Here is a 23,373-nt window from a genome sequence, read left to right as displayed (position 1 = left end):
CTCAATTCTAAGTGATACAAACAGCTGAGCAGGACCTGTGAACAGCGGTCACAAGCTGTTCCCTTATAGACCAACCACAGATACAAACATAGCAGGCGAGGTTAGACTGAGATTATATAAGTATACATCCAAGCAGCGGTAAGACGCAGGCCATCTATAGGGGCAAACACAGGACTCAGTGTGGCCAGTCACCGGGTTATAAAAAATGTACCATGGCTAAAAATAGAGCCAGGAAAGAAAAAAACAAAGAAATCTTACCAGACAGCTTATCATAATGTAGGTGACACCCAGGCACCAGAGTGCCCTGAGCGGAGGTGGCGTGGTAGAAGGCTAAACTGATAGCCTTAAGTACACGCCCCAATCAGGTGTGCATCAGATGCAACACCTGACTCGGCCGAGCAGGCTGCGTGTGCATCCACCACGCTCCGCGCATGCGCAGCTGCCATAGACGCGGACGTGTGGAAGGAGCGCAGTCCTGGAGATAACAGAGCTGGGAGCTCCCCCTAGTGGTACCTCCAAGGTGACAGCGTAAAAACGCTATAGAAGGTAGATGGAACTAACCTAAAGATGTTAAAGCACACAACCAGAAGGTCCGTGACAACCAGAGGGAAAAACCAAAGTCTGAACCTGAAGCCGCAAAATCCAACCCCTAGACGGGGTGGAATGCGGCTACCCGGCCGCATATTTGACTGAGTCCACCTGCAGGCCGGCAGGGTCCACAGGCTGACAACCCCCATGTCCTCATTATAGGCCCGAAACGCAGGGCCAAATAAACACACATACACAGTAAAAATAACCATGAGAGGGAGTGGCGCCCTCTCATAGTACATAGATACTAAAAAACAGACACATTAGTAATATATAATGAATCTACAGACAATTTATGACAGACAATGTGACTATAACTGGAAATTCAGAACAATGCAGGACAATATGAATACGAATGACATCTGGACATCCGAGATTCTCTCGATTTGTGCGTATTCGGTAGTGCCTACCAAATACAAACCACAGGAATAGGAGCAGGGGCAGGAGGATCATCCAACTAAAAGAGAGAACAAAGTGGGTTGATGGTATGTCTCTATACTAAACATTCACTATAGTGATACAGAGATTTATATTATGTAAAAATCTCTTTTAAGAGCCGACATGAAGTCGTTATCAAAGGAAAGATTTATAGGATTATACTTCATTGATACCTGGCCAATGTGTGGCATTCAAGCGTTCAATCCACTTTGCCTCATGTTGGAGTATCCTCCTATCCCAGTTGCCACCCCTAGGGTCCTGTGGGATTACTGCCAGAGCAATAAAAGTCGCAACAGAAGTGTCAAATCTATGACATAGATCAAGATGTCTGCTGATAGGGCTAAGCATCTTGCCATTAGTTGAATAATAGACGTGATCTCGTATCCTTTGCCAAAAATGGCGGATAGTCTTGCCAACATAAAAGACCCCACATTTAAGTCATCAGGTATACTATTCCCTGAGTATTGCAGTCAGTCTAAAAATGTGGGCGAAACATCTCTCCATTCGGTAGTTGGAATCTCTGACCTGTGGACACCCAAGGACAGAAAGGACAATGACCACATATGTGCATGCCCATTTGTTTGGTCCTGTGTTCCTGTAAAGGGACAAAATGACTTCTAGTTTATCATGTAGGGAAGGAGGCCTTTTGAACACAATCTCAGGGTGGTCACTAACGTATTTGCCCACAATGGGGTCATCATATAAAATATGCCAATGTTGTTGTAACACATTGCGCAATTGGTACTGTTGATGCGAATATTGTGTGATAAATTTAACCATTGAGTACTCTTCTACTTTGTTTTTATTCTTATAGAGCAGTGTGTTTCGAGGTTGATCACAGGCTTTGTTATAAGCCTTCCGAAGAAGTGACTTAGGAAACTACTCCTTCAACGGGGGTATTCTAAGTTAGTCCGCCTGATGTTTGAAGTCACTGTCAACAGTACAGTTCCTTCTAAGCCGCTGGGTCTTCATCAAAAGGGAACCTTCTCTTATAAGCCCTAGAGAAAAATGGTTTCCTATCAGGGTCAGCCCATTCCTTTCTGTTTGTTTCAGAAATCACTGCGTGGACTGGAAAGGTACGGAACTTAGACTCGCTAAAACCCTGCATACATCTTGTCGTGTAAAGACATTTCCTTATGCTCTTCCTCTAGGCGTATTTTCCAGCTCATCACCATCCTCATCCGATTCATTAGAATGAGATGGGGAAAGCCCTTCCTGGTTCAGAGGACCCATTTCTGCCTCCACTGCCGGGACTAACAGTGAGCTTTGAGAGGACTGTGAGGTAGTGGGCTGACTTGCAGATGGATTAGCGAGTGAGGATCTGAAGGATTGAATGGTAGCATCCAATTCCTTTTTAGCAGATGCGATTAGATCACTGCATGCGGAAGTGGTTTCTTCCCTCACCAAGGAGTCAATACATGTTTGACAAAGCCTTTTTCCAGGTTTCATTTAACTTAATTTTGCATGGAGGACATTTCTTTCTAATCCCAGGATCAGAGCTCTTGGCCTGCCATGATAAGAGAAAAAGAGAGAGAAAAAGACAAACCATCTTTTAGAGTCAGCTTGATTACTCAAGATGCTCACCACAGGTGCACAGTGAGAAAAGCTGCCAGACTCATGTGCCCTGACAGGCCCCTCTGCCACCAGGGGGAAAAAAACCCTAGTTAGACTTACCGGTAACGGTATTTCTACGAGTCTTTCAGAACAGCACCTGGAGAGAGCGCAGCTCCACCCACTTTTCCCAGGAAACACTGCAGTCAGTTTTTTCTTTAAAAACCGGACACTTCCACCATGGCCTCAGTTGTTCACAGAGTACCTCCAGCCATGCTGAAATTAGATAAGCAGAACATAGCAATAACACCACATGTTACAAAACCATTAGGGCGGGTCATCGGTGCTGTCCTGAAAGACTCATAGAAATACCGTTACCGGTAAGTCTAACTAGGGTTTTTCTCCCCTCGTCTTTCAGGACAGCACCTGGAGATGATAAAAGAGTACTTACTCTAGGGTGGGACCACCGCCTGCAGGACCTTCCTGCCAAACGATTGTTCCGCTGCTGATAGCAAGTCCAACCTGTAGTGGCGGATGAAGGTGGAGAAGCTTGTCCACGTGGCCGCTTTACAGATCCGACCCGGGGATGCCCCTGCTCTTTCCGCCCAGGACGTTGCTATTGCCCTTGTTGAATGGGCTATTACCCCTGTGGGAGGATCAGCCCCTGAAACTTTATAGGCTTCACTGATCGCCATTCTTAGCCATCTGCCTATAGTGCTTTTGGAAGCACAATGACCCTTCCGCGGTCCAGAAAAAATAAAAAGAGAATCTCTCTAAATAATGCAGTAATAATGCAGTAAACATCTTCTCACATCCAGAGTATGAAAAGCCTCCTCTTTAGAGTTGGATGGTGTGTAAAACTATCTCTTGTGCCCTATGAAAAAAGGTTGCAACTTTTGGTAAGAAACCCAGGTCAGTTTTCGGCACTACCCGGTCTGGAAATATAAAGCAAAAAGGTTCTATTATAGATAGAGCTTGCAGCTCGCTTATACTTCTGGCTGAGGTAATTGCTACCAAAAGAACTAGCTTGAGCGTCCATATTTTTAAAGTCGCTTCCTTTGGGGGCTCAAAAGGTGTTTTAATCAACCCTTGTAGCACCAGTGATAAAATCCCATTTAGGAAAAGATTTGAAAGGTACTGGCCTAAGCCTGGCCAATGCTTTGAAGAATCTAACTATAAATGGCTCGAGATAACTTTCTCTCAAGAAACACCGACAAGGCAGCTACCTGGACTTTCAGAGTACTGGCTGCCAGTCCCATCTCCATACCCTCATTGAGAAACTCTAATATTGAGGGTAATTCCTGTGGTGAACATCTTTTAGTCAAGCACCAGGAATTAAACCGCTTCCATGTCTTAAAATAAATACCCCTGGTAACCTTCTTTCGGCTACTTAACAAGGTTGACATCAGCTTATCTGAGAAGCCCCTTCTTTTTAGAAGCTGCTCTTCAGTAACCACCCCGTCAGCTTGAGCTGGTCGATATTTGGATGCTGGAGGGGTCCCTGGGCTAATAGATCTTTTCGAAGTGGAAGAAACCAATGTGGTTCCACTGCCATCCTCTGTATGGTTGCAAACCAGGGCCTCATGGGCCAAAAAGGAGCCACTAGAATCATACTTGTGGTCTCTGTTTGTAGCTTCTTTAAAACCAAAGGGATCATTTGAAAGGGGGGAAAGGCGTAGCACAGGTGGAAGTTCCATGGTTGTGCCAGCGCATCCAATCCTTTCGCCTGATCTTGCCTGTTTAGCGAGTAATAGGCCTTCACCTTTGAATTCTTGTGGGATGCGAACAGGTCTATCTGAGGAGCTCCCCATTTTTCTGTTAATTTTTGGAATATCTCCTTGTTTAGACTCCACTCTGCCTCTAGTATCCTTTCTCTGCTTAGAAGGTCGGCTACTAGTCCCCTTTTAAGTGTACCGCTGTTAGGGACTTTAAGTTTTTTGCCCAAGATAGCATCTGAACGGACAAGGCTAACAAGACCTTGCTTCTCGTGCCACCCTGCCTTGTAACATATGCCACTGCTGTGGCATTGTCCGATGTCACTTGAACATGGTGACTCTGGACTATTTTCTCGAAAGCCCATAGTCTTAAGAGAATAGCCCTTAGTTCCCTCCAATTGGAGTATCTCCTGGCCTCCCTGTTCGTCCAATTCCCCTGAGCCATCTGTCCTTCCAGGTGGGCGCCCCAACCCCAGGAACTCGCATCCGTTGTTAATCTCCTCTCCTGGGGAAAACACCAGAGCAGGCCCCTGTCCAGATTGGAGTGACTCCTCCACCACCAGAGCTTCCTCTGAACTCGGGGGGATATTATTATCGTCTTTTCTAGGGACTCTCCATAGGACCAATTTTTCAAAATTGTCTGTTGAAGATCCCTTGCATGTAAACGTGCCCACTATACTGCTGGTATTGATGCAGTAAGGAGCCCCAAAACGGACATCGCTGCCCTGATAGAAATCGTCAGGTTTGTCTGGGTCTTTTTTACAGCATGCTGAAGTTTTACTATCTTTTCCTCGGGAAGGAAGATTCTCTCCTGTATGGAATCGATAGTGTAACCTAGAAACGTTATTGTCTGTGCTGGAATCATGTTCGATTTTTCCGCGTTTAACCAACCCAGGCTCTCCAGATGACTCTTTGTCCTTAGTAGATCCTTCTCTAATATGTGCCTTGTTTTGGCAAATAATAGAAGATCGTCTTGATATGGGACAATCGAGATTCCCTCTATTCTGAGAGGGGCTAAGGCCTCTGCCAGAATCTTCGTGAATATCCTCGGAGAGGATGACAGTCCGAAAGGAAGAGCTCTGAATTGAAGATGTATGATAGACCCTTCCATCCTGATTGCAAATCTGAGGTGCTTTTGTGATGCTGGGGGCTATAGGCACATGGAGATATGCATCTCTCAGGTCTATGGATACCATAAAGCAGTTCGGGGTCAGAAGACCCTTTACCGAAAAAATCGTATCCATTTTGAACTTCTTGTACCTGACCACTCTGTTGAGAATCTTCAGGTTCAGGATTAGTCTGAACTTGCCTGAAGGTTTCACTTCTTTGGGGGGAACATTTATCACCCTTTGTTGCATTAGTTCCTGTAGAATTGCCGACGTTGCTGTAAGCTTTTCTGTGTCTCTAGGAGCCTGAGTTATATAAAACCGAACCAGAGGGGGTTTGGCGAACTCCAGTCCGTAACCCTCCAATATAGTCTTGAGGATAAACGGACTGTCTGTTATCCTCTGCCACTGTGGGAAGAAGGTCCGTAACCTTGCTCCCACAGTCAGAGGACAGTCACTAGCTCTTTGTATTTGGGGTAGGGGGGCGAAATAGCACTCCTGACTTGCCCCTGCCTCTCTGAGACCTCCAAGGCCTCTTATAGCCTGTCTCCTTTGTATCTGAGGTTTTCCGAAAAGGACGAAAATTTTTACTGCCCTGAGGGATCACCTTTTTCTTAATGGGGAAGGCCTTCTTCTTGTCAGCCATTCTCTCTAGTATGGCTTCTAGACCTGGGCCAAAAACCAAATCCCCTTCAAAGGGTAGACCACACAACTTGGTCTTTGAGGCTGTATCCCTGGTCTAAGCCTTGACCCATAGGGCTCTACGCGTTGAATTAATTAGAGCAGAGGATCTGGCTGACATCCTAACTGATTCAGCTGAAGCATCTGCTATATATCCAACTGCTTTCAGTAGCACTGGTAATGTCTCCAAAAGATCCTTACAAGGGGTACCTGCCTCGATATGAGCCTTTAGTTGTTCCAGCCAATGCTCTAGGTTTCTGGCCACTACAGTTGAGGCCATAGCTGGCTTTAGATTTGCCAGGGTAGAGTCCCAAGCTTTCTTCAGCAGGGAGTCAGCCCTTTTATCCATGGGATCCTTGAGGATACCCATGTCCTCGAACGCCAAGTCGGTGTTTCTCGACACTTGAGAGAAGGCCGCATCTAGTCTAGGCTTTTTGTTCCAGACCTGTGTGCTATCTTCCTCAAAAGGAAACCTGCGTTTGAGGGATCTAGAAAAGAAGGGGGCCCTCTCTGGGTCCTTCCATTCTCTTTTAATTGTTTCTGACAGAAACTTGTGCACCAGAAACACCCTGTGTTTCACTTCACCCATGCCTTGAAACATTTTGTCATGTAATGACAGCAGGGCTTTGTCCTCTGTAATATTTAGAGTAGTGTGGATGGTTTTTAGCAGATCATCCACCTCCTCTAGAGACAATTTATATCGAGAAGAAGAAGATTCTTTCTCTTCCTCTGCTTCTTCTTCAGATTCCGTAGCCACGCTACGTTTTTCCTCCTCCGAGTCACTGTCCCCTCTGTATGCAGAAACAGAGGACTGGGAACGAGGCACTGAGCTGCTACCTGCAGCTGGACGTTTGTCAAGGTAAGACTTAAATGACTCAAAAGTATCAGCCAAATCCTTTCTAAAAGAGCTCAGTAAAGAGGAAACCACTCCTAATGCACCTAAGTCTGTAATACATTCTTTGCATAACACTTTTGCCCAAGACTCTTTAAGCACATTTTTACAAGATGGGCATTTTCTTTTAACAGAAACAGAAGAATGTTTGGTCTTTTCTTTTGCCTTCTGAAAATACATAAGCAGATAAACCGTATTTTAACTCCTACAAACAAAACAGCATGCTGAAAAAATGGAGGAGCTAACACTTTAACCCCTCTACTTCACTCAGCCAGTAAATCCCCCCACAGATTCACTTCACAATATTTAAACACACTTACTTCCTGCTTCAATACACAGGAAGAGTGTTGCAGGCTCTTTTAAAATTCTAACAACAAAGAGGGAACAAACACATGCCCTTAGGGTAAGTTACAGAGACCGCTGTCCCCACTTACCTGGGCCTGGCTGACCTGTGTGGCTCCTGCCACCACCGATTGTTCCTCCTCCATGCTGCAGGATTTGCAATGGCGTTTGGTGCTTGTTTTTAAAGTTTCCCGGTCCGCTCACCGCTGCGAGGGCCGGAAATGACGTCAGCCGTCGGAGACCTGCCCTCCCCTCCTGCGTTCCAGCGGCCAGAACCGGAAGCCGCGCCGCTAGAGAGGTCTCGCCCCCGGCCGTAGTGACGCGCTAGCCACCGGAACCCCGAAGGCTGAGCTATGGGGATGAAGAGGAGACGCCGCTCCTCCCTAGCTAGCCGCCGGTCTGAAGGAGCGGGACCCCCAGCAGCCTAACCCTCGCCGGATATGAAGAGGGGAGGATGCCGGAGCAACCCCTGCACGTCAAGGGAGGAAGCTGGGCTGGCCTGTGAAACAAACAGATCATCAACATACCGGTATGCCCCCAACTCTTTCCACCTGGAGACAGCGCAGCACACCCCTGGTTCCCTGCAGCGCTTCCACCATGGCGGAGGAAACACTACAACTGAGGCCATGGTGGAAGTGTCCGGTCTTTAAAGAAAAAACTGACTGCAGTGTTTCCTGGGAAAAGTGGGTAGAGCTGCGCTCTCTCCAGGTGCTGTCCTGAAAGACGAGGGGAGAAAATACCCTCAAACTTCACTAACATTTAGAGAGAAGTGGGCTAGAGAGAGACCCCACAGTAAAGCTGAGCAGAAACTACAGTCTGCTCCTTACCTGGGCCTTGCTGGTGCCTGTTCCACTAGCTGCGGTTCCTGAATCCATGCTGAGGCAGCAGCGTGATGCTTGTGGCGAAAACACCGGTTCTGGACTCCAATAGCACCTGTGCGCCAGACCGAAACCGGAAATAGGCACCAGACCTATTCCTCCCTCCGTGCTTCCGGTGGAAATGACGCCTGGCGCCTGCTCCTTGGATGCCGCCCCCACTTCCGGATACCTCACATCCAGCGGATGCAGTCCTCTGACTGCCCTTCCCAAGATGGCGGCGGCGTCAGGGAAGAAAAAACAAATGCCTGACGCCCGGGAGCAGCGATACCTGGAGCAGTCCCGGCTCTGACGAGGGAGAAGGAGCCCATCCACCTGGCACCCATAAGCCTGTGGAAAATGGGAGGAATCGGCTCTCTTGAGGTAGGAAAAAATAGTGGAGTAGGAAGCCTGTTCTCTCAGGACAGAACCTTGAGAGCTCCAAACTCCCACATGTGTTCCCGCCGGAGGAAACACAAACTGATGATGGGTGGGAAGGAGCCTCCTTTTTAAAGTTTGGTGGAGGTGTGTTTCCGGTCAAGGTGCTGTCCTGAAAGACGTTACGGGAAAAATGATCTAATGGGTAGGTAGTAGTGACGCCACTGATCAGTGCTCCTCCTTACAGAGTGACCCCCATTAGATTAGTGTTCCTTTATATTAGCAGCATAGACTCACCCCCCCCTTTAGATTTGCAGCATAGACCTCCCCCAGGTGATGCCCCCCCTTAGAGACCCTGCTAGCTCTGAGTCCCTTAAATATCACACAGCCCCTGCCTCAAGAAGTCCTCTCTCTAATTCAAAAGATTACAGCTTCTGCTCTGCCAAGGAGGAGGTGTTACAGCAGGGATCATATCCTCTCTCTGCAGGAAAATGGAACTACACTTCCCATAAGATTTTGGGACTTGCAGTGAATGTAGGAGGGTGCACTAGGCCTGTACATGTTCAATATGAACTCGCCCACTTCAACATAGATCACATCTCCTCATTCTCAGCCACACAGACAGATGATAATCTTAGAAACGGTAAAGCCTTCGTTCTACGTAGTCTACATTTAACCCTTTCACTGCCAGGGCCGTTTTTGAACACATCTTTAACTAGTTGACGGCGGGCCGGTGCGGCTCTCGTTATGGGATGCCATCATATGACGACCGCTCTGTTGCTGGGACGCGGCGCGACCCCGATCTCTGTAAAGAGCCGCGTCCGCGGCTCTTTAATCATGTGATTGGCTGTGTCCAATCACAGCCTATCACATGTAAACACGGAGATGCCGGTAATCAACGCTCCTCACCTCACACTGACAGAGTGTGTGGCGAGGAGAGCCGATCAGCAGCATCTCCACGCAGGGGGACATCTACACATGTAATCAGGCAATATAGTGCCAACTGTGCCACCAATCAGTGTCCATTACCAATGCCAGTCAGTGCTGGCTATCAGTGCTGCCCATAAGTGCGTCATATTAGTTGCCTCCTCATCATGGGCACTGATAATCTGAACTGGTGGGCATTGATGAGGTGGCACTTATGAGCACTGATTAGGTGGCACCAAGTACCACCTTATCAGTGCCACCTCATCAGCGCACATCAGTAAATGAGAAAAAATACTTAGTTACAAAATTTACTGACAGAAAATAAGTAAAACATTTTTTTTTTACAAAACGTATTTTTTACAAAAAAAAAAAAATCAGCAGTGATTAAATACCACCAAAAGAAAGCTCTATTTGTGTGAAGAAATGACCGCGCAATTGTCAAAGTGTGACAGCGCTGAAAAATGGCCTGGGCAGGAAGGGGGTTTAAGTGCCCTGTAGGCAAGTGGTTAAAAAAAAAAATCATTTTAGGCTTGAAGATTACACAAAACCAACACATATTATATTTTCTGAAAGCAGACACCGTAGAGCAGTGATGGTGAACCTTGGCACCCCAGATGTTTTGGAACTACATTTGTCATCCTACACACTGAAATGTAGTTGAGCATCCTGGGAAATATAGTTCCAAAACATCTGGGGTGCCAAGTTTCTCCATCACTGGCCTAGAGAATAAAATAGTGGTAGTTGCAATTTTTTTTACGTCACACGTTATTACCGCAAAGGTCTAGGAAATGCAAAATTTCAGTAAAAAAAACACAAGTTAGACTTACCGGTAACTTGTTTTCCAGAAGTCTTTCAGGACAGCACCTGAGAGATAGCGATTCCTCCCACCGGAACCAGGAAACACCTTCTTCCTCCAAACTTTAAAGGGAGGCGCCTCCCTACCATACCTCAGTTGTAGTAGAGAAGACCTCCAGCCCCGGCTGGAACACATAAACACATACGTTAGTCACTGCATAGTATATTAAATACAATAGGGTGGGATGTTGCTGTCCTGAAAGACTTCTGGAAAACAAGTTACCGGTAAGTCTAACTTGGTTTTTCCCAAGGCGTCTTTCAAGACAGCACCTGAGAGGATAACAGAGACTTACCCCCTTAGGGCGGGACAACAGCTTGCAGGACCTTTCTGCCAAACGCCTGATCATTAGCAGATGTGAGGTCCAGCCTGTAATGTTTCACGAATGTGTGAAAACTCGACCATGTTGCCGCCTTGCAAATTTGTTCAGGGGTGGCACCAGCTCTCTCTGCCCAAGTGGCTGCTAGTGCTCTTGTTGAGTGCACACAAATTCCTGCTGGTGGAGAGACACCTGCATGAGAATAAGCCTCTGAAATGGATAGTTTCAGCTACCTTGCTAAAGAAAGCGTAGACACCTGGCAACCTTTCCTGTTGCCTGAGAAAAGCACAAACAGTGAATCTGAAGTCTAAAAGGACTTTGTTCTTTCCAAATAGCATAACAAAGTCCTTCTGACATCCAACATGTGGAAACTAGTCTCCTTCTCCCCTGCTGGGTTGGGGCAGAAGGTTGGAAGTATAATGTCCTGAACATGATTCTGTACTGAAGCTATCTTTGGTAAGAATTTTTGTTCTGTCCTAAGTATAACCCTATCAGGAAAGATAGACAAATAGGGTTCCTTAATTGATAAAAGGGTTACGCTCACTGATCCTGCGTGCAGAGACCATGGCAATCAGAAACACAGACTTAAAAGTGAGATATCGGAGTGGCGCTTCTTCTAACGGTTCAAAGGGACACTTTGTTAGAGACTGAAGGACTATTGACAGATCCCATTTAGGAAAAAACTTAAGCGGTGCTGGTCTGGATCTTGTAAGAGATCCAAAATATCTGGTTACCAACGGATTTGAGGCCACAGATCTTTCTAAGAACACTGCTAGCGCAGCAACCTGCACCCTCAAGGTACTAACTGCTAGTCCCTTGTCGGCTCCATCCTGTAAGAATTCAAGAATGCTAACAAGACTCCCTGGGTCCTGGGCAGATGAATTACACCATGTATTATAAACCCTCCAGACCTTGGAATAAATGTCCCTAGTCACCTTTTTCCTACTTGATAATAGTGTTGAAATCAACCGGTTGGAAAAGCCCTTGCTTTTTAGTAACTACTCCTTCAGATACCAAGCTGTGAGCGCCAAAGTGGCTACCTCTGGATGATTTACGGGACCTTGTAATAGTAAATCGTGCCTGAGGGGCAGATGCCAATAAGGCTTGACCGCGATTCTCAGAACGGTTGAAAACCAGGCCCTTCCTGGCCAAAAGGGCGAGATTAGGATGACTGGTACCATTTCCTTCTGAATTTTCCTTAATATTAAGGGAATTAACTGGAATGGGGGGGGAAATAGTAGCAAAGATGGAATTTCCATGGATACGCCAGAGCATCTATCCCTAGTGACCAGTCATGACTGTATAGGGAAAAAAATTGCGGAACCAGGGCATTCTCCTTTGAGGCAAACAGGTCCACCTCTGGCAGCCCATGACTTCAGAGCCAAGTAGATCGTCTTGAGCTCTCTCCAGTTTGAGGACTTTGTCGCCTCCTTCCTGGACCAGTTTTCCTAAATGAAACCCTTTTCTAGGTGGGCCCCCCATCCTCAGGAACTGGCATCGGTTGTCAGCCTTTTTCCGATTGGAAAGGCCCAGACTAACCCCTCCGATAGGATATCCTACCTCTTCCACCACCATAGTGACCTCTTCACCTGGGTTGGAATTTTTACTTCTGATTCTAGAGATTCCAAATTGTGATCCCAGGATCTCTGTAATTCCTCTCTTGAGGGGGCGAAAAATAGCAGATCGTCTAAATAAGGAATTACTGCGATTCCTTGAAGACGAAGTGGAGCTAGTGCCTCTGCCATCACCTTGGTGAAAATTCGTGGTGCAGAAGATAGCCCAAAGGGTAAGGCTCTGAATTAGGAAAAAAAGAGAAGGAAGCCCCGTCTCCCAGGAGCACCTGAGAGACCTTGACTCCCCTCCCAAACGTTGTTCCCTCCGGGCCGGAGGAAACACAAAACCTGAGGTATGGTAGGGAGGCGCCTCCCTTTAAAGTTTGGAGGAAGAAGGTGTTTCCTGGTTCCGGTGGGAAGAGTCGCTATCTCTTAGGTGCTGTCCTGTAAGACGCCTTGGGAAAACACACTAACGTCAATCTTAAGGCAAGCAAACACAATAAATAACCCAAATTTTTGTAAAATATAAAAGACAAGGTTGCACCGAGTAAATAGATATCCAACATGCCAAACCTTAAATTTATGTGCACCCATGAAATGGCAACAAACTTCAGTACCCTATATTTTCTATAGGCGATGCTTCAAAAGCCCCCTATAGGTCATCAGTTTAGAGTTACGGAGGAGGTCTTGTGTTTAGAATTATTGCTCTCACTCCAGCGTACGCGGCGATATGTAACGTGTATTGCAATTGACGTTTTCACGCGTAGGCGCCCGACACATGCGTTTATGTGGGGGTGGGGCCCTCAATTTTTTTTTCCATCACATAAGGGACAAACAGTCCCCGATGTGATGATTTTTAGGCGACAGGTTCTCTTTATTGAGATATGCAGGGTCTAAAAGACACCCCCCTCCCCCCCCCATGTCTCCCCTGAATGTTTTGCAATGCAGATTGCATTGCAAAACATTCTTTCCCAGCAAAGTGAGCCGGGGACACCGAGGGCTTGACCCGGACGTGATGTCAGAGACGTCGCTTTCCGGATCACAAGAAGAAGAGGTGGAGAGCAGATGTGTGTCCACTCTTCTCCTCCCCCTCTACCCGCTATGGAGTTTTGGGCCCTCCGATGGGTAAGCGGAGCCCGGTAAGCATGGCGGAGCAGAGAAGGGAATATCACCGCGCCAGGTAGGTCAGTCAAAAATGGGATAAGACCTCTCCTCCAGTTTAGAACCCACAGGTGCTGGCAATAAACAGTGCTTAATCATAGCTATGATTAAGCACTGTTTATAGTGTGAAACATGTAAACTTTTCTGTCCGTTCTGCTGTGGCATGTATTTTTGATCCTGTTTTTTGAATAAAAGGCAATTTTTGGAGTGCGGCTGTCCAGAATTTCTTCCTATCTTATAAGCATGGCAGAGCGCCGGTACCGGGAGTGTGTGAGAGCAATCGGGCGGCAGCGGAGCCGCCCGACCACTCTCACCAGACAGGCAGGAGTCTGCCTGTCAGTTTCACACACAATCCCGGATTGTGTGCGATACACCACCACCACCCCCCCGCCGCTGCTAGGTCCGTATGACGTGCGGACCTGATGGCGAAAAAGTTAAATATCGAATTCTCCCACCTCTAGGCTTTCTGTTACTGGCTGTGGCTGCTACCTTCACATGTAACCTCTCCCCCTCCAGCCTCAACAGGAGATAAACATATTGCTCCCTACATGCTTTATTTAATCATTACTGAACTGTAGGCACATGCCCGTAATTCAGTATTATAAATATTCCTCCTCCTCCAGCTTTGAGATCTTACCAACAGCTATCAATGCTTGTATGGTGTATAGGAGCACATCCCTAGCCACAACACAGAGAGAGCACCGAGTTGTGCTGCTTTACATCAGCATGAGAAAATACCAATAAAAGGGTAAGCGCTAACTTACTAATCAATAACAAGATAATGGTGGAAACCTCTAATGTATGGAAATCTCAAACTTCAACATTGCCACAATACCGCTCTCTGTGATATGTAACGTCACATATAATACACATCAGATTGAAAAGAAGACCTAAAAAAATGAAGATTTGCAGGGATGGTGGAAACCCCTCCTACAGATATTTGTCCCGCCTCCTGGACCAGTGTGCTGTCTATCCTTGGAGCCAGTCCAGGAGGCGGGACTTTGTTTGACATCGGCTGGTGTTTCATATACCTGCTGTATAGAGCAGTGTTTCTCAGCTTCAGTCCTTAAGGTGCCCCAACAGGTCATGTTTTCAGGCGTTCCATTATTTTGCACAGGTGTTTTGATCAGTTTCACTACCTTAGTATTTACCACAGCCGTTCCATCTGAGGGAAAGCCTGAAAACATGACCTGTTGGGGCCCCTTCAGGACTTAAGTTGAGAAACACTGGTATAGAGGGAGGGGATCTCTGCTCTGTGTAATCCGATCTGCTCTCCTCATGATTCTTGTGATTCCCATGCAGCAGTGACAAATGGCTGGTGGCCAACGGGGGTGGGGGGGGGGTGGTGGTGATACAGCTTTGGAAGGTATTGGCAGGGGAGGAGGAGGACACCATCTCCAAATGGGTGGTACAGACCAATGGTCTCTGAGTTCCGTCTGCCCACTACAGCAAGCAGGGACGAAGTACATCTCTGCTTGCTGGATAAAACTACAAATGGGGCGCGCCAAGACCGGTGGCTGGGGATTAGGAGGAACAGCAGCCACCGGTCTTACAGACAGGAAACCGATGGGCAGTAAAAGTTTTATTTTAAAATCATCAGGCTATTGCAGAGTAACTACTGAGCTAAGAAGATGGATGGCATATTCGGTGAAGGTGGGAGATCAGCAACAAGGACATGAAAAAAAAAAGGTTTTGCCTGGAGTTCTGCTTTAATGACTCTGGAAATTGATCTCACACATCTATGAATGAACAAACTGACAGTGGACACAACTTGGTGATATACCAGTAGCGTTTTCCCTGACTTCCAGAGAAGTGGTGGCGACTGCCAGAGACAGGGTGGACTGACATTTCACCTCAGGGCTCAGGTTGCGAGGAATGGTGGGTGGTGGACAATGTAGAAAAATGGGCGCCAGTCGCTTTTATGCTGAACAAAAGTGAGTTTTTTTTTCTCACCACAAACAATTCAGGGAGAGAGGGGTAGGGCACGGGACACCCCAAGTTAAATAAAGCCGCAGACTCCTTACACAAAAATAGAAAGGTAGACAGCAGTACAGAAAAAGAGCCTTCAAGATGTAACCAGCCATCTGTACTACAATTTTTGGTGCTTCATCTCAGGCCTCCATCCCTCCAGATGACAAGCAGGCTCTCTCTGGCAGAGACTCAAGCACATGGCTAGGCCTTAGGCCAACCCAGAACAGCTGTTCCTCACACTTCCACACCAGAGCAAGGTCTGGGTTGGGTGGGAGGCCCCTGATCACATGGCCTCCCCAAATATACTCTCCCAGCAGGCTCATGGCCCTGAAACTCCTACTGATTGGTTGAGAGAGGTATGCATATTCATAACTCAGTTTCACTGCAGTTCATCATACTAATGCCAAAGGTACCAGTGATACCTACTGGCAAAAGACAGAAAAACCTGATGATCACAAAGGCTACAAATCAGCGAGGTTAACTACAAACCCAGTAAAGCTAAATTTACTGGTAGTCCCCGTTTCAGACAAGGGTGCTGCCAATCTGAAAGGAGTGCCATAATAAACAGGAAATGAATCCACTTTTGTGAACACAGGAGACCTAAAGCCAAACGCCCCCTTATATAATTATTTACATTATAACGTAACAGGAAATGCTTAAGATTTTGCAGTTTTCGTGGAAGTTTGTTCTCCTCCAGGCCAAGCAATCACTCTTTGAATGAAGTTGAAAATGTTTTTTCTTGGCTTTAGGGTATTCCAGGTGTAAAGCATATGACAGTCCCCCAAAAAAGAGGCAAACTGCTAGAGGTAGGTTCTGGAGATCATCAATGGCAAAACCTCCCTCAGCTATGATGGCACTGGGCCAAGGTGGAGAGGATTTAGAGAAGCAGCCACATCTTCATCAATTACAGTCAGGACTTCAACAGCACTAAATTATCTAAAGTATTGGGATGCCTGCCTTTACACACACATGAACTTTAATGGCATCCCCAGTCTTAGTCCGTAGGGTTCAATATTGAGTTGGCCCACCCTTTGCAGCTATAACAGCTTCAACTCTTCTGGAAAGGCTGTCCACAAGGTTCGGGAGTAAGTCTATGGGAATGTTTGACCATTCTCCCAGAAGCACATTTGTGAGACCAGGCAGTGATGTTGGATGAGAAGACCTGGCTTGCAGTCTCCGCTCTAATTCATCCCAAAGGTGTTCTATTGGGTCAATGTCAGGACTCTGTGCAGGTCAGTCAAGTTCCTCCACCCCAAACTCGCTCATCCATGTCTTTTATGGACCTTGCTTTGGGCACTGGTCCAAATCATTTGGTGGAGGGGGGATTATGGTGTGGGGTTGTTTTTTTCAGGGGTTTGGCTTGGCCCCTTAGTTCATGTGAAGGGATTTCTTAAGGCGTCAGCATACCAAGACAGTTTGGGGATGGCCCTTTCCTGTTCCAACATGACTGTGGACCTTGCTTTGTGTGCTGGTGTGCAGTCATGTTGAAACAGGAAAGGGCCATCCCCAAACTGTTCCCACAAAGTTGGGAGCATGAAATTGTCCAAATTCTCTCAGTATGCCGACACCTTAAGAGTTCCCTTCACATGAACTAAGGGGCCAAGCCCAACCCCTGAAAAAACAACCCCACACCATAGTCCCCCCTCCACCAAATGATTTGGACCAGTGCTCAAAAGCAAGGTCCATAAAAGACATGGATGAGTGATTTTGGGGTGGAGGAACTTGACTGACCTGCACAGAGTCCTGACCTCGACCCAATATAACACCTTTGGGATGAATTAGAGCAGAGACTGTAAGCCAGGCCTTCAGTCCAATATCCGTGCCTAACCACACAAATGTGCTTCTGGAAGAATGGTCAAACATGCCTAAACCTTGTGGACAGTTTTCCCAGAAGAGTTGAAGCTGTTATAGCTGCAAAGGGTGGGCCAACTCAATATTGAACCCTACGGACTAAGACTGGGGTGTCATAGTGCATGTAAAGGCAGGTGTCCCAATACTTTTGGCAATATAGTGTAGTTTTGGTAAATCTAAACTTGATTGTATGGTCAGATTGTGAGGTGAATGGAGACCCTTACATCTACAAAGTGGTGGAACTTTAATGGCCTTCCACTCCATTGCCTGATTCCCATCAGCTGGTCTTCCACTCCATTGCCTGATTCCCATCAGCTGGTCTTCCACTCCATTGCCTGATTCCCATCAGCTGGTCTTCCACTCCATTGCCTGATTCCCATCAGCTGGTCTTCCACTCCATTGCCTGATATCCATCAGCTGAGCAGCCAAATGTCCTGGGAAACAATCAAAATTGCTCTTGTAAAATCACCAGGCCTTTAGTTCCAAAATCCAATCAGAACCCCTTGTAGACATGAGGACTCCCAATTTTCTCTAAGCCCCCATTCACACCGGTGTGACTTGTCATGCAATCTGACAGGTCCAAATCGCATGACAAGTTGCACCCCATTGTTAGAAATGGAGCTGTTGAAATTGGTGTTCTGCACCGACTTGAAAAAAAAAGTAGTCCCTGCACTATTTTTGGCAATTTCAGGTGCCGCTTGCATTAACTGTTTTGTCTCAAGGAACAGATAGCTAAACCTACTTATCCCAATAACCGTAGATACCATATTTCTTTGATCTCAGTTTTATTAGAACAAGCCAGGTGAAACTACAAAATAACAGAAATAGACCTCAATAGGTATAATATTGCATAAACAACAATATACAGTACAAAATGGGATAGTAAAAACTTACTTTTTAAGTTCTCTAAGGGGTGATGGCGATAGATAGAGAAATACATGTGTTGTTTCCTGAATGTCTTCTCACAGAATGGTGGCTGGTTCACTTCCTGCCAAGATTCTACCCAGAATTCCCTGCTTGCTGACAACTTCCTTAGTTACACAAACAAATAAACAAAGAAACAGAACTGCAGCAATACCAAAAAGGAACTCTAGATGGAGCCTGCACACCACATATGATTGTCTTAAGTAAATTACACATTTTGTATGTAAATTTAACAACACAGGTACAAATAACCAGTATAAAACACCTGGTGGACAGAACATTGACATCTCTGCATTAAGTCAAACAAATGTCATCCAAGTCGCACCGATCTGCGGCTTTTAAGTCCTCATGCACACGGACGTTTTTACAGCTGCTTTTTTGAGCTTTTTTTGCAGCTTAAAAAGGCCTGTCTATGTTAGTCTATGGCTTCATGCCCACCTAGGCGTTTTTGAGCTGCAAGTGGCATAGGCGTTTTTAAGCTGTAAAAAAAACCCAGGACCAGTGAGTTCTGACAGACGTTTTTCAGCTGTAAAAACGCTCTAACGCTGAAAAACGCTCAAAAACGCTCAAAAACGTCATTCACCAACGTTTTTTAGCATTTTTGATCCATTGAAAAAAAAAAAAAAAAAATTTGAAAAAAAAAAAACGCTCAAAAACGCTAACGGGGAAAAACGCTCAAAAACGCTAAAAAACACTATTGCAAAAACGCTGAAAAATGCTGAAAAAAGTTAAAAAAAAAATCACTGCAAAGATACTGGCGTTTTCATAACGTTTTTTTAACAGCCTGTGTGCATGAGGGCTTAATCGTGCATTTCAAGTGAAGTCGCATAATTTCAAAGTCAGATTTGGTTTGAAAGGGGACTAAATTCTATTTCTAGACGCCTGTCTAGGTCGTTGATCCAGATGCAGCCAAGCAACTAGCATTTTTTTTTTTTTTTTTTTGGGAGAAGGCCAGCAATGCCAGCCATTGCAACAGGGAAACAATCCTAGAAATAGAACAGACAGGGCTGGCAATGATGACCTGTTTTTTGAAAATACTAATTGCCTGGCCACCACTGGCATCACTACAGAGCCTGCGTCAGGGAAAACGTTGTATTATATGGTAGATACACCGTAGTAATCTATTGTGTGTATATACAACATAGTAACATATTGTATATACATTGTAGCAATCTATTGTATATGCACCATTCGCAAACAGAATTGTGAGGCGCTACCTTTCTTCCACTATAACAACAATGGTGTAACCCCCCTATGGGGTCTTAAATAATGACCTATCCAATGATCAATAGGTTTTGTGAAATAGTGTAGAAATAACTACTGAAATTACAAAATCAACTACAGTAATACCTTGGATTGTGAGCAAAATTCCTTCCGGAAATGTGCTTGTAATCCAAAGCACTCGTCTAGCAAAGCCAATTTCCCCATAAAAAATAATGGAAACTCAGATGATTTGTCCTACAACCGTTTATTCATAGGTCCTTCAGTCTATAGTCCATATACAAAGATTATAGCAATCTGACTTTGAGGCAACTTCAGGGAATAGCTGGGTAATCTTCCTGTAATGTCGGATCCAAATCGCATCAATTAAGATTCGGAATTCAACTTAGGGTACACTGCAGCTCAAAAAAAAAAATCTGCTTTAAGCCCAGGTTAACATTGATGCGATTTGACATGTGATTTGATTTGCCAAATCGGCTGCTGTTGCTGGCAATAGAGCCGACCGAAACGATGCAACGCCGACCTTGTTTTTTAATCCTACCCAAGCCCAGGTTCACACTGAATGAGGACTAGAAATCATTTTTAGTTCAGCTTGAACTCACACGATTTCAAACCGGCAGTGCATTCTGACTTCGGGGGGCAATTTGACATCGGTGCGGGTTTTCTGCACGGATGTCTATTCAAATCGCCCCCCTGAAAGTCGCCAAAAGTAGTACAGGAACTACTTTTGGGAAACGGTGCGGCGTCACAAAGTAAAATATTTTTTTATAGACCATAGCAATCATTTGTAAGGACGCCATAGCAATCACATTCTAGTAACCTATTGTTTTTATATCATAGTAATCATTTGTATAAACACCATAGAAATCTATTATATGTACCTCATAGTACTGTATTGTATATACATCAGTGCAATCTATTATATATACATCATAGTAATATATTGTATATAGATCATAGTAATATTCTGTATATACCGTATTTTTCACTCCATCGGACGCACTCCCCCCCCAAGAAAATGGGGGGAAATGTCTGTGCGTCTTATGCAGCAAATATTGACCCGTTGCCAACTAGCCGACGCTGTTGCATTCTGGGAGTTGAAGTCCACTCCGAGCACGCTTAAGCTCCCGGTTGGTGGAGAAACAGCGCAGCACAGCCAGGGAACTACAACTTCCCGGGATCTTGGAGGCCGGGTGCACCAGGGATTCAGGAATTGGGACCAATGTGACTGGCTCGGGCTGCAATTTTGCTTGACCCCGAAAGAGGAGCATCACCCCCTCCCCCCCGGGACTGGAGGAGGCCATGCAAGGACCTGCTGAGCTGGCACTAGCAGCTGCTATCACTTAGGTGAGAGACCCTGACATCCCCAGGGCCAGCTGACCCCCACATTCCATCTATCTCCCCACCATACACCCCATTTACTCTGACCCAGTGTCCACCCAGTAAACTCAAAATATCCCTCAACACTATGGGTCCTGATGGGAGCTGGCCAGGGTCTGTGGGTCCTGCTGGCAACTGGCTATGGTCTGTGGGGCCTGCTGGTCTGTGTGTCCTACTGGCCACTGGCCATGGTCTATGAGTCCTACTGGCCATGGTCTATGAGTCCTACTGGCCACTGGCCATGGTCTATGGGTCCTACTGGCCACTGGTCATGGTCTATGGGTCCTACTGGCCACTGGCCATGGTCTATGGGTCCTACTGGCCACTGGCCTGTAGGTCCTGCTGGGAGTTGGCCATGGCCAGCTCCCAGCAGGACCCACAGCCATTTGGTTCAGAATAATTTTTTTCCTCCCCTAAAACCTAGGTGTGTCTTATGGTCAGGTGCGCCTTATGGAGTGAAAAATATGGTATATGAGATAGCAATCATCTGTATATACACTATAGCCATGGGACATGACATTTTGTGCCTTAGACCCCCTTTCACATTGGTTCGCTTCAAAACTGCCGGTAAAACGCTGAGCGCTTTTGCAGCACTTTTGAGACGTTTAAATATAAAGCGTCCTGTGAGCCTCCACTAATCCAAAATGCCTTAATTATCAAAAATCAGCTGCAAGCGTTAAACATGCTTCATATATCATGCAAACGCTCCCTGATGGGAGCTGGCCAGGGTCTGTGGGTCCTGCTGGCAACTGGCTATGGTCTGTGGGGCCTGCTGGTCTGTGTGTCCTACTGGCCACTGGCCATGGTCTATGAGTCCTACTGGCCATGGTCTATGAGTCCTACTGGCCACTGGCCATGGTCTATGGGTCCTATTGGCCACTGGCCATGGTCTATGGGTCCTACTGGCCACTGGCCATGGTCTATGGGTCCTACTGGCCACTGGCCTGTAGGTCCTGCTGGGAGTTGGCCATGGCCAGCTCCCAGCAGGACCCACAGCCATTTGGTTCAGAATAATTTTTTTCCTCCCCTAAAACCTAGGTGTGTCTTATGGTCAGGTGCGCCTTATGGAGTGAAAAATATGGTATATGAGATAGCAATCATCTGTATATACACTATAGCCATGGGACATGACATTTTGTGCCTTAGACCCCCTTTCACATTGGTTCGCTTCAAAACTGCCGGTAAAACGCTGAGCGCTTTTGCAGCACTTTTGAGACGTTTAAATATAAAGCGTCCTGTGAGCCTCCACTAATCCAAAATGCCTTAATTATCAAAAATCAGCTGCAAGCGTTAAACATGCTTCATATATCATGCAAACGTGGATAAATAAATATATGTGCTGCGCTTTCCAAAGTCATACACTATACCAGTGTAAAAAGAAACATATAAAAACCTCCAATTGTGAAAATAAATGTCTTTCCTAACAGTGGAAAGTGACAATAGTGCAATAAATGAACACATATATTAAATATAAAAATATATAAAAGATGTGTATACAAAAGCATAAACAATGATGATAATTAATATAAAGTGCTACTGTGCAAAAAAAAGTGAAATTCCCACTTTTAGGATCCTGTATAGATTATCAGTAACCCACTAATGCATAAAAAAGTGCTCATGTGCATAGCATCCAGTATTATATAGTTTGTCAATATTGCATTGCTGGGTTGTTCGAAGAAGTGCTCCTGTGCAAGTGTATGGTATCCAAAAAGAGTCTATCCAGATGTAATGAAGTTCATGCGATTTATAAAATCCAGAACATGCGGTGGTGTTCCTCACTCTGGTGCTCCCCTTAGGTATTTAATGCTCACCTCAGAGCGTGTGACTTTGCATCTAAGTGCAGTCAAAACACGCATATGAACCACCTTTGGGCTCTTGTAGTTACACAGGAATCCTGGACTCGTCAGTATGGTACCTATGGTTAGTATGCGCGTAAGCACGGCGGGATAGGTGGCGCTTAAACGATTTTTTTTTTATTATTTATTTTATACTTTTTTTTTTTTTTTTTTTTTTTTTTACACTTTTTTGTACCAACTTTATTGCTAACACAAGGGATAAACAACATCCCTTGTGACAACATGGGCCATGACAGGTCCTCTTTATGGAGAGATGTAATGCTCTATTAGACCTCAACTCTCCTCTGGCCTCCCATTCAGCTGATCAGACACGGATCAGTCCGGCTGCTTTGCTGGCCGCCGACGGCCAGGTAAACAAAGAGCCGAAACCGTAAGTGACAACATAACTTGTCGTTTCCGGGGTTACAGAGAGAGGGGAATGACGTCGGTACCTCTCTCTCTGTACAGGGCAGCCATCTCCACCGCAATTGGATGAGAGAGGCGGCTGCGGGTGGGACCCCCTTTCCGCCACTGGCAGAAGTGACTGAGTGGCTAATAAGCCACTCGGATCACGTCTGCATGAAAGACAATTGGCGGCTGCAAAGAATGACACCAGGATGATGCCTGTAGGTGCACCAACCATCCCGGTATAACCACTGAAACCCAAGAACATCCATGTACGTACCTTGGGCGTCAAGTGGTTAAAGGACACGTCGCTCAAAAATTGCACCAAAAACGCTGTAGGGTGTTTTTGAGGCACTTCCCAACAATTTCAAAGGAAAGGAGCATTTTTGGTGTTTGTTTTTTTTTTTTTTTAGCACCCCAAAGATGCT

The sequence above is a fragment of the Aquarana catesbeiana genome, linkage group LG01 (assembly GCF_042186555.1).
Source record: "Aquarana catesbeiana isolate 2022-GZ linkage group LG01, ASM4218655v1, whole genome shotgun sequence".
Taxonomy (NCBI): Eukaryota; Metazoa; Chordata; class Amphibia; order Anura; family Ranidae; genus Aquarana; species Aquarana catesbeiana.
The sequence above is the reverse complement of the archived record's forward strand: the minus strand, read 5'-3'. Positions refer to the sequence as shown.